Source organism: Crinia signifera, chromosome 11, assembly GCF_055691185.1.
Source record: "Crinia signifera chromosome 11, ASM5569118v1, whole genome shotgun sequence".
Classification (NCBI taxonomy): domain Eukaryota; kingdom Metazoa; phylum Chordata; class Amphibia; order Anura; family Myobatrachidae; genus Crinia; species Crinia signifera.
The window spans coordinates 83,064,207-83,075,503 of NC_139227.1; the positions used below are offsets into that span (position 1 = coordinate 83,064,207).

The 11,297-nt window shown below is 45.0% G+C and overlaps 1 long non-coding RNA gene across 4 annotated transcripts in view; it reads right to left on the minus strand.

Moving 5' to 3' along the window:
- LOC146046262 (uncharacterized) overlaps positions 1–11,297 on the minus strand; it is a 173,110-nt gene that overhangs the window by 73,768 nt on the left and 88,045 nt on the right. The window contains exon 1 of one of the 4 annotated variants that reach the window (XR_014465816.1): positions 7,816–7,846. The exons of the other annotated variants lie outside the window; for them this stretch is intronic. This is a non-coding gene — a long non-coding RNA (uncharacterized LOC146046262). Of the gene's footprint in view, positions 1–7,815; positions 7,847–11,297 lie in introns of those variants that run through there. 4 annotated transcript variants of the gene reach the window in all.

The following is an 11,297-nucleotide window of genomic DNA, read 5'->3' on the forward strand; positions in this document are numbered from 1 at the left end:
CAACGGGCCCACATCTAACGACCACTTCTCCTTAAGGTCTACCAACCCGTCATCGTACTTCGCTTCCACTAGCAGATTATAAAGCCCTGACACCCCCTTACTTTTATTCCTCACTTGCAACTCCCTCTTTATAGGCGATGTAGAGAAGCATAACGCCATGTTTTTGAATTGAGATTCAAGTGCGCTTCTCAATTGCAAAAACCTAAAAAAAAAAATGTCTAGGGAGACCAAATTCCAACTCCAGATGTGTATATGATTTCAAAGTGCCCCGCTCGTACAACTGACTAATGGATTTTAACCCATACTGTCCCCAGATCTTATCGGGTTGAAGTGCTTTTAGCTCATTCAGGAATTTATAATCTGCCAGGGGGTGTTCAACCTCTATATCCGTAAATTTGGCTATTTTATTTGCTTCCCTCCAGATCTTAACTGCCTGCCTTACCAATGGTGGGTCATACCGGGTTATCCCTCCCGCCAGCAGTCGTTGCAATGGGGTAAGATTTAAATTACCTTGTGCTACCAATAGTTTAACTATGCCGCTATCCCCTTCCTCCTGTACCCAATCACGTAGCTGCAGTAGCTGTCCGGCCAAATAATAATATCTGAAGTTAGGAAGAGCTACGCCACCCTGCTCCTTTTTTCTCATCAGTGTACCAAGCTGGATCTTCGCCCGCTTGTTATTCCATATGAAAGTGGATATTAGACTATTAATTTTTGCAAATAAGGAAATTGGCAAATACACTGGCGACTGCTGTAAGACGTACAACAGTTTGGGTAAAACAATCATTTTTATTAAATTAACTCGCCCTATAACAGTGAGGGGAAGGCGATTCCATGATTTAAATTTTGACACCATAAAGGCCAACAAAGGTTGGACATTTAGTTGTATAAAATCAAGGGGGTTCCTGGACATATGGATCCCCAGATATTTAAATGTCTCCGACCACCTCACTGATAGAGCCATATGTGGATAGGGAGCCGTCTGTGGTTTTACGGCCAGTATACTAGATTTTTTAACATTTACCTCGAAACCAGAAAAGCTACCGTGCGTTTTAATTAATTGTAATATGATAGGGGCAGATTTTACATAATCAGACATAAAAATCAGTAAGTCGTCTGCATATAGGGCAACTGTGTCGTACTGCTGCCCCACACTAAAACCAACAATTTCGGGATGGCTTCTTATGGCGCATGCCAATGGTTCAATGGCCAATGAGAATAGACTTGGCGACAGTGGACAGCCTTGCCTAGTACCCCTAGATAGAGGAAAGGCATCGGATGTCCAGCCATTTACGGACATGCGTGCAGTTGGATTTGCGTATAACAGCTGAATCCACCTGACATACTTGGGACCAAATCCAAATGCACGCAATGCCGCCCATAAGTATGCCCACTCGACTGCGTCGAAGGCTTTATTAGCATCTAACGACATGATTGCTGAGTTGACAGACTTGTTTTCTGCTATCTGAAGATGCCTGAAAGCTTTTCTGATGTTGATAGAGGTTGACTTGCCGGGGAGAAACCCCGTCTGATTAGGGTGAATAATTTTTACCAAATATTTATTCAGCCTTGTCGCCAGTATCTTTGCCAATATCTTGGCTTCTGCTGGCAATAATGAAATTGGCCTATATGCCCCAGGGTCTGCCGGGTCCTTATCTGGTTTTAATAGAAGAATAATCGGTACTTATGTAGTATCTGGGCTGCCGATTTTTTGATTGTATGCCTTAAGTTAAGGCATACAATCAGATGCGATGCGATGCGATGCGATGACCCGATTTTTCCATAGGATTCAATGTTAAAATGGACTGAGTCCATTTTAACATGAAATTCAATGGGAAAAAGGGGTCCTTTTCATACCCCTACTATCCAAGTGGGCATGGAGTTGGATATAAACCTGTGGCGAGCGTAGCGAGCCACCGAGCCCGAAGCGTGGCGAGCGAAGCGAGCCCCGCGAGGGGACGGTATTCTGTGTCCCCTCGCGGGGCTCGCTACGCTCGCCACGCTTCGGGCTCGGTGGCTCGCTACGCTCGCCACAGGTTTATATCCAACTCCATGCCCACTTGGATAGTAGGGGTATGAAAAGGACCCCTTTTTCCCATTGAATTCCATGTTAAAATGGACTCAGTCCATTTTAACATTGAATCCTATGGAAAAATCGGGTCCATCGCATCGCATCGCATCGCATGCGATTTGGTCGGGTGCGATGCGATGCGATGGACCCGATTTCAAAATCGGCAGCCCAGTTACTACATAAGTACCGAATAATCTTGGCCTCCAACATGGAGGGTGGGCACACACCGGCCTCAAAACATAACTGGAACAGTTCGAGCAACAAGGGGGCGAAGTGATCCGTATATTGCTTGTAGAGATCAATAGGGATGCCGTCTAATCCTGGGGCCTTACCCCCTGGTAGAGCTTTTATGGCATTCTGAATCTCTACCAAAGTTATAGGGACCTCTAACGCACCGCTGTCCACTGTCGTAAGCGAGGGGAGCTTTATCCCACCTAGAAATTCCTGTATTTGGAGTTGATTATAATTTAGTCTAGACTCATAAAGCTCAGAAAAATAATCCCTGAATACTAACCCAATATCTACTGCCTCGGTTAAAAGCTTTCCGTTCTTATCAAGAATCTTGGATATTGTGTTCATAGGTTTTTCGGCTTGCGCCAAATAGGCCAGGCATCTACCTGGTCTATCTGAGTTGGCATAGATGTATTTTGACCTCTGTTTCATACTTACAATATGTGTTATATTAACATATTCTAGCCATTTCCCTTTAGCATTCTCCCATGCCTCCTTGGCCTCTGTTGTTTTAGCCACCAGGTAGGCTGCTTCACTTACATTAGATTTATTTTCTAATTCTGCCGCCTCCTGTCTATTAGCTCTTTTGATCTCTCCTACCCTTTTCTTAAGAGTGCCCCTTACAAATGCTTTAAATGCCTCCCAAGTAGTGATCCCTGATGCTGACCCTCTATTAATTTGCCAAAATTCTGCCCATTGTTCTACTAAATCTGCCCCAGTCCCCATTTTAGACAACCATGAGGCATTGAATTTCCAGAACATACATCCCTTTGCGGATGACTCCTTAAGTTCTAATACCAAGGGGGAATGGTCAGATATTCCCCTGGTTTTATATGACACTTCAGAGACCTGTGGCGCTAGCCCATTAGAAACAAGTGCCAGGTCGATTCTGGAGAATGCCACATGGGATGCCGAAAAACAAGAAAATTGGATGAGGTCAGGGTTTCTGTCCCTCCATGGGTCCATCAGGCCCATGTCCTTTATGAACTGGCCAAACCCCTGATTGCTTTTACTTCTTCTATCCTCATTAACCAAATTTTTATGCCATCTATCTAATCGATGATTGAGTACATTATTAAAATCACCTATGATCACTACAGGAATGTCTGGAGATTGCGACATAAAGTCCGCCGCTTTGACCAGAATGTCAAAGGAGAAAGGCGGGGGTATATACACAGCCAACAGACATATATGCAATGCGTTCATAATACATTCTAAAAATACATAGCACCCACCCGGGTCTATCTTTACCCTTAAGCATTCAAAGGTAGCTGTTCTGTTGATTAATACCGACACCCCACGGGCCGATGATGTAAAGGGAGCATGGTATGCCTGGCCAACCCAGGCCTTTTTAATAGCCTGGAGTTTAGACCCAACAAGTTCCCAGCCATCGCACGAACCCCGCTGCCTGCCCTGCACCACACGGACCCCACTGCCCACCCCCTGCACAGACCCTGCTACCCACGCCACGGGGAATATTGCATGCAATATATCGCATGCAATTTATTGCATGTAAATTTGGCCCATCAAGTGCCAAATCGTAAGCGAGCCTCCCGGGGAGCTGCTGGGGGGCTCTCAAGGTCAAACTGGTAAGAACAAGTTGGACTAGTGTATGGGGTTTTTAACTCAGGCTGTAGTTGCAGGAGGACACCGCGTTCCTCTAAACTGCTATCTGATCGCAGTTTAATTGGATTGCAAATGTAGCCAGGGGGTGGTATGCACCATCTCCTGCATTTGTATTTCTGTGAGAAGCGTATCATATGCGATCCAAGCTGAACAAAGCCCTATGTAAAGTAAGTTTACATTGAAGAGTTATCTTTTGAAAATTTATATAAAATATAACATCATAGGTGAGTGATTGGCTGGCTTATCTGGGGAGGTTGGAGGCCAGAACTGATGTTATATTTTACATACATTTACATTTAAGCTGCAAGGTGAAGTTTCCTTCGCCTCACAAGCCCACCTGCGATTGCAAGGCTGAGTAAGATGAGACTAAAGGGGTGTACACACGGAGCTAATTTGTGCTATTTTCTAAGCAATCTGACTAGATCTGAAAGTAAGCACAGATCTCTCCGTGTGTATGCTCCGAGAGATTATATATCTCTTGCTAACTAAGTCAGTGCATGAAGTCACAATCTAGTCAGATTGCTTAGCAAATGACTGCAAATCTCTCTGTGTGTACAGAATGAGAGATATTGATCACAATTTCTCATTCTGAACCATTACCCTGACTATTTTTAGCAAAATTACTTAGCACAAATCTCTGCATGTGTATGTGCTCCCCATGGGAGGTCTTGACACCAGCAAAATTGCTTAGCAAAATAGGTTAGCAAAATTGCTTAGCACAGATGTCTACGTGTGTATGCCTCAGGTTGTAGTCGTAGTGGGACACCGCAACCGATGGTCACGATGTTCCTCTAAACAACGATCGCATCACAGTTCCATATGATTGCAAATGCCGATATGGGGTGGTCTGCACCTTCTCCTGCAGTTGCATTGCTTAAGGATCACACATAATAAGCTGATGGGGACAGTGTATAAAATGTGATCTAAGCTGAATCAGGACCTATGTAAAGAAAGATTACATTAAAGAGCTCTCTTCTGAAAATGTATATAGAATATAACATCAAAAGTGGGAGATTGGCTGGCCAGTAAGGGGAGGTTAGGGGCCAGAACTTATGTTATATTTTATATTAATTTAAATATACAGGTACACCACCAATTTACCAAGAGCTATTTTAATCCAGACTATATTCCACTAGGATATTTGTCTTTGTTCAATTTTCTTTTTGTGATATTATTAAAGAGGTCGCCAGTTTACAGTGTGAGGGTGCAAGCCCAATCTCCTGTTTATAGGGAGCGGTCCCAGAGCATCTGGGGACATTCCCCAATCCAGAGAGCCAGGGAGCGTTCCAAGGTCCAATATTTCTACCCTTTCCTTCAGATGAGGATAATTCTAACCTCCAGACTTGGTGATAAAGCTGATCAGTCACAAGTTGCTTCAAAATGTCGGTCCACTATCCAGTTCCAGTCTCCTGGTTACTTGCATTTATCAAGTGATATCTGGAACCCTTCATCATCGCCTCTTTGCACTATATTCTGTGTGTCAATAAACATTACTTTTCACTTATATCCAGTAGTGCTTATGTTGTTCTTGCCAAAGCCGCACAGGGGAAATTCCTAGTGACTGTGATTATGTATAGGTATAAACTCATCCTATATGTTTAGTTTAACCTTTCTGGCGCTGGAATGGTTCCTCATCCACTGTCTACCCACTGTCATCCCTATGGCCCCTGATGTCTCCCGCAGAATAAAGGCATGCTATTAGCTGTGGGAGGGTGACGTCACTGTCGATATCGTTCAGTGTGTACGCGCAATATCGGTGGAGCCCGTTGTCTAGTGTGTATGGGGCTTACAGACACGAGAGCATATGGCAGTACAGCTACAGCTAAGATGTAACCGTGGAACATACAGTACTGTAATACTGAAGACCACTGTAATTACAGTACACAGCAATAAATAATGATGTTCCGATTTACATCTGTTTTTATTCATTAAGAATTAAGGTGATGCTTCTAAAATGTTATCGCAGATCAGTTATTGGTTACGGATGAATGGCTCATCAACATATACTGTATTAGCACAGCACAGCTGGGCTTTGGTGTAAGAAACCCTGCAAGTACCTCTATAATCTACCAGTACTTGCACTTGTCTGCAGATGGCTAGAGTCCATAGAAGACTTGGGAAAGTATCCGCATCAACACAAGCGAGACAGATAGAGTGAGAGAGAGAAAGAAGGGGAGATGGGAGAGAATCAGAGACAAAGAATAGTAGAGGAAGGAGAGAAGAAGAGAATAAAGGGAAATGAGAGTGAGTGTGAGACAGAAGGAATAGGGAGAAACGGGAGAGTGAGAGAGGTGGAAAAGATGGTAGAGAGAGAATGAAAATAGTAAGATCGAGGAGGGGATAGAGGGAGATATGGAATAGGGGGAAATGCGAGGGAATGAGCAAGTATGAGAGAAATGGAAGGGGGGAGAGAGAGAGAGAAGGTAATAGAGAGAAGAGAGGAGGGTTGGGAGTGTGTGTGAGTGTGACAATGAGAAAGATATTTTGAGATGCGAGAGTGTGAAAGAGAATAGTGGAAATGTGAGAAAATAAAATATAGGATGGCAGAAATGAGAGAGAGAGCGCGCGTGAGAGGGGGTAAGGGAAATGGGAGATAGAGGATAGTGAGAAATAGTAGACCATGTAAGAGAGAGGGAGTATAGGGGCAAATGGGAGTGTGAGACATAGACGGGGTAAAGGAAATGGCGGGGGAGGGGGAGAGTGAGAGTAGGGGCAAATGAGAATGGGTGAGCAAGTGTGCGAGAGAAATGAAAGGGGGGAGAGAGAGAGAGAGAAAGAGACGAGAGGGGATGATAAAGTGTGTGAGTGTGACAATGAGAGAGATATTGTGAAATGCAACAGTGCGAAAAAGAGGATAGGGGAAGAATAAAAGATTGTTGGAATAGGGGGGAAAAGGAGCAATGAGACAGAGAGAGACAGAGAGAGTAAGGGAAACGGGAGATACCGGGGTTAGTGGAAAATAGTAGTCCATGCGGGATAGAGGGAGAATAGGGAGAAATGTCAGTGTGAGACAGAGAGGAAATGGGGGGGGGGGGCGGGGGGGGGGGGGGACAGAGCGGAGGAAATGGGAGAGTGAGAGAAGGAATAATGGGCAAATTGGAAAGTTTCCTTATAGGCACATTGGTATGTAAGGATACTTAGGGGGAAATTTACTAAGATGGGAGTTCGATTTCACATGGGATGTTGCTATGGGCAACCAATCAGTTACTATCTATTATCTTCTAGAAGGTGCTAAATAAAGAAGTAGATTCGGATTGAATGTGAAATAGTGACACTATAATAATAGACTATGACAATAGTGACAATGTGCGGTGACACTGCGGAGGGACATTAGAGAATACAGAAATGCGGTAAAACCCCCGATAACGGGGTTTTTACCGCATTTCTGTAATAGAGAATCTTGCCCACTATCTATTATCTTCTAGAAGGTGCTAAATAAAGTAGATTCGGATTGGTTGCCTATAGCAACACCATGTGGAATAGAACTCCCATCTTAGTAAATATCCCCCTTAAAGTTGCATTTATTTGCCCATTAACCCCCCATAACTACATTGGAAATTTTATGTGGAATGAAGTTGAAGTGTTGTCCAGTAAAACAGATATTTCCTCACCACTATCTGTGCCACTGATGCCACAACTGTTTCTCTTTATCTGAACTATCCAATTACTCCGGCACTAGTGAAGCACCAGCCACTCTCCCTCATTGGGTTATATGGATCTGTAGACCCCATTCATTTTCTAGGCAGATCTCCTTAGCTCAGGATGGAAATGGTAGTGTTTACAAAACATTCTACGGACGCCGACAAATCTCGACTTACACTCCAGCAAATGTGATTGGAAAATACATTATATGTAAGTTACAAGAGGGAAAATGATCACATACTTACCTGCTATTAAATGGTGCCCTCCGGATACCAGATGTAGGGGGTGAGGGAATTCCAGCAGATGTAACGGGAGGCACTTCTGTACACTTCTGTCAGAACATCTTTTCCAACTTCCTGAGTCTCCTGCACATTCCGGGAGTGCGGACCAGCATAGATCGGAGTCTATAAAAAGGGGGGAAACACTCATATCATGTGTAACATGACTGAGCCCTGAAATGTCTTTTCGCAATTGTTGTTCATTAAATGCTAATAAATCTATGTATTGGATGACATGCAAATAAAAGTAAAGCGTGGAGCACAGACACAATATATGTAATTCAACCTAATGGTACAATCACATTGTAAATAAGCTGGAAACTGATTATAGCCGCCGGCCAATGTAACAGGTGAAGAATAGTCAGTGCGATGAGCTGACGCCTGGGAACCGTGTAATGTATATTGAGCTATGTAAGTACCCACCTGAAGTAGCCCAAGTAGCCCAACCCCAAGAGGGAGAGTGATCAGATAGTATACAGGGCATTCCGGGGGAAATACAGAAACCAGGGTCTCCTTATAGAACAGATGCTAAACCAACTAAAATACTGATTTATTAGAAGATGATTATAATACAGTTCCTCCATCCGGTGCGTTGTCGGCTGCTGGAGCCGTCATTTGAGCTCACACCGACCGGGGGTGGCGGGCTGCAATAAGTAAAAAGTGACAGCACTCAAACAGGGCTTTCTCATCCGTAGTTGTTCTAAATATCTTCTAGTGTGTACCCAGCTTAAAGCCACAGGCTGTGGGGTCACATGACTGTCCTCTATGTCCAGTATAAGGTACCGAATAGTACGGTGGAGGTCTATAGTACTGATACAGGGATTGTCCTATACTGGGACAGGACAAATCTCACATCCAGGTTACTAGAGATGAGCAACATTTATAACTGTAGCAAAATGTCCCATTTTCCACTGACATTCATGTTTCCTAACCACCCACACACACAGGAATAATGCCACAGACCTACTTGTTGTCTATTAATTCCTCCAAATGGGCACTTACTAAACACAGAGCAGAACGGCATCCTCTGGCATGGGGAGCAATATCAGAGATGCTGTTAGAAATCCATGCTCTTCTTTAGTACTTTCTGATGCCACCGAAGGACGCACACTTTCCTGGACGCCTTATGTTCCTTATACACACTGGGTGAATGGGGACAGTGATGATGGGAAAATCATCCCCAGGGCCAGGGCTATAGCCCGGAGCTATCCCATGTGTAAGTAAGAGTGGTAGGCCTCATTTACTACCAGAAACTGGGCCGTAGCATTATTATGATATATGTTGTTTGTCAAAATGCTTTTTTCTCAATTTTCCTTTTAAAAGTATTCTTATAAAAGTTTCATTCACATATGAATATTGATATAACCTATTTCACGTAACAGTATGTCCCCCCCCCCCCCCCCAAAAAATGTTGCATCCTTTCATTTTATCCAGAGGGATAACCCTTTATTAATAACACTATGTCCAAGACTCTTGAGGGCACCACCAACTTAGATAGACTGCATGGGAATTGACACCCCTCCATAACCCTTTTATTATACATTTTGATTTTTAATACTGTAGGTCAATGGTTCTCAACCTCAATCCACAAGGACCCCCAACAGTGCACCCGGCAGGTGTACAGGTGCACTCATTATTCACTGACACATCTTAAAAGATCACATGTGTAGCTAATAATTTCACCAGTGATTCTATGTGGAGACCTGGAAAAAATGCACTGTTGGGGGTACATGAGGACCGAGGTTGAGAACCACTGCTGTAGATAACAGTAGCTGAACCTTTGCATAGGACCTCCCAGTATGCCATCATGGCATATTAAAGGCCCATACACATTGGGTGATTTTCAACTGAAAGACGCTCAATATTGTCGTTTAAGCTGCTTTCAGCTGAAAAGCCGCCCAGTGTGTATGGGGCAGTGGTGATGCCGCTCCTGCATCATCGCCGGTGGCCACCACTCATCTGCTGGTATTACCAGCTGATGAGCGAAGGGGTGAACGGCTTGAAAGTCGTACACCCCTGTGAAAATCGTTTCAATGGGCAATAATTGCTCTGTGTGTGTGCACTAAGTGATTCAGCCCAGCGATTTTCTCCATCATCGCTATTGTCCGCAGGGTAAGACAGCACTAGCGCTGGCTTTACTTCTAGATGGCGATGCTTTGCCTATTAAAATAGGCAAGGCCCCGCTCAGCACGATCGCTCAGCACACAGCATTGTGGATGCACCATGATGTGTGCTGAGCGATCGTGCTTAAGCCCATCACTCAGCACGGAGCACGGGTCACCAGTCTGTATCCCCCTTTAGTGTGACCTGTACTATGGCAAAACGAGGGCAGTCTAGGCCAGAGTGCAGTTAAGAGCCCGGGGATTTGGGGGTTAACTTCACAGGCAATGCAGCACAGAGCAGTGTGATGATTCACAGGCAGGTTAGCATGTGGTGTAGCTGGGCCAATCAGCACCAAAAGGGGAGGCAGCTTATGCAGGGTATTTAGGGTCCAGCTCTGGGGCAGGAACTTCCTCTTGGAATCCGGATCCCCACCCTCCATTCCCTTCTTTTTTCTTCTTCTCTGGTGCTCATTGCCTTCGGGCTGTCCCAACAATTGGCAAATTTAATTTCAGTTTAAAGAATCGGCGAGAAGGCGCTCTCGACCAGCAGTCGGGTGAGGTGTCAGGTGGTCACCGTGCGGTATTACCCCCCCTTGCCAGGACGGTGGGCGAGTCCCGAATTGAGCGGGGACGGTGGGCACTTCCTTGAGGTGTCCGCGCCCTACCTTAGAGGGGGCGGGGAGCCGTCACGGTGCAGGCTGTACCTTACGTAAGGGGTGTGTTTGTTAGATTGGAGCGATGCAGTCGCTGCCATTGGCATACACCTCTGACTGGTGCTGGTCTCAAGTGCTTTCTTGGCCATCCCTTTGATAGACAAACAAGGGTCATACCACCTAAATAAATAACTTGACCATTTTAAACTTATGCCATGGTTGTCTGAGTCTTATTTTTAGATAAGGTGATAAGGTAAAGGTAAATACATAAGGCAACCAACATAATCCCTTGGGCGCCTTAATAATCCTCACTCATCAGAGACAGCTCGGAAGGAGGAGTGTCTCTATTGGCATGAAATGTAAGGCAACGAACCACAAATTCACACCAATGTAAAGGCCCATACACACTGGGTGACTGTCACAAGAAATCCGCTCAGTTTTCTCGTTTGATTGGCTTTCAGCATGAAAGCCGCCCAGTGTGTACGGCCGGGCGATGAGCAGTGATGCGCGCTCCCGCATCATCCCCGGGAAAGCCATTCATCTGCTGGTATCACCAGATGTGCGGCTTTGAGGACGGCTTTCCATAGCACTGCGCTATGCAAAGCCGCCCACCCCCTGCTGATGGCGCCGTACAGGGGGAAATCCGTCCAGTGTGTATGGACCTTAACACCACCAGGAGGAAGAAGCATGCATG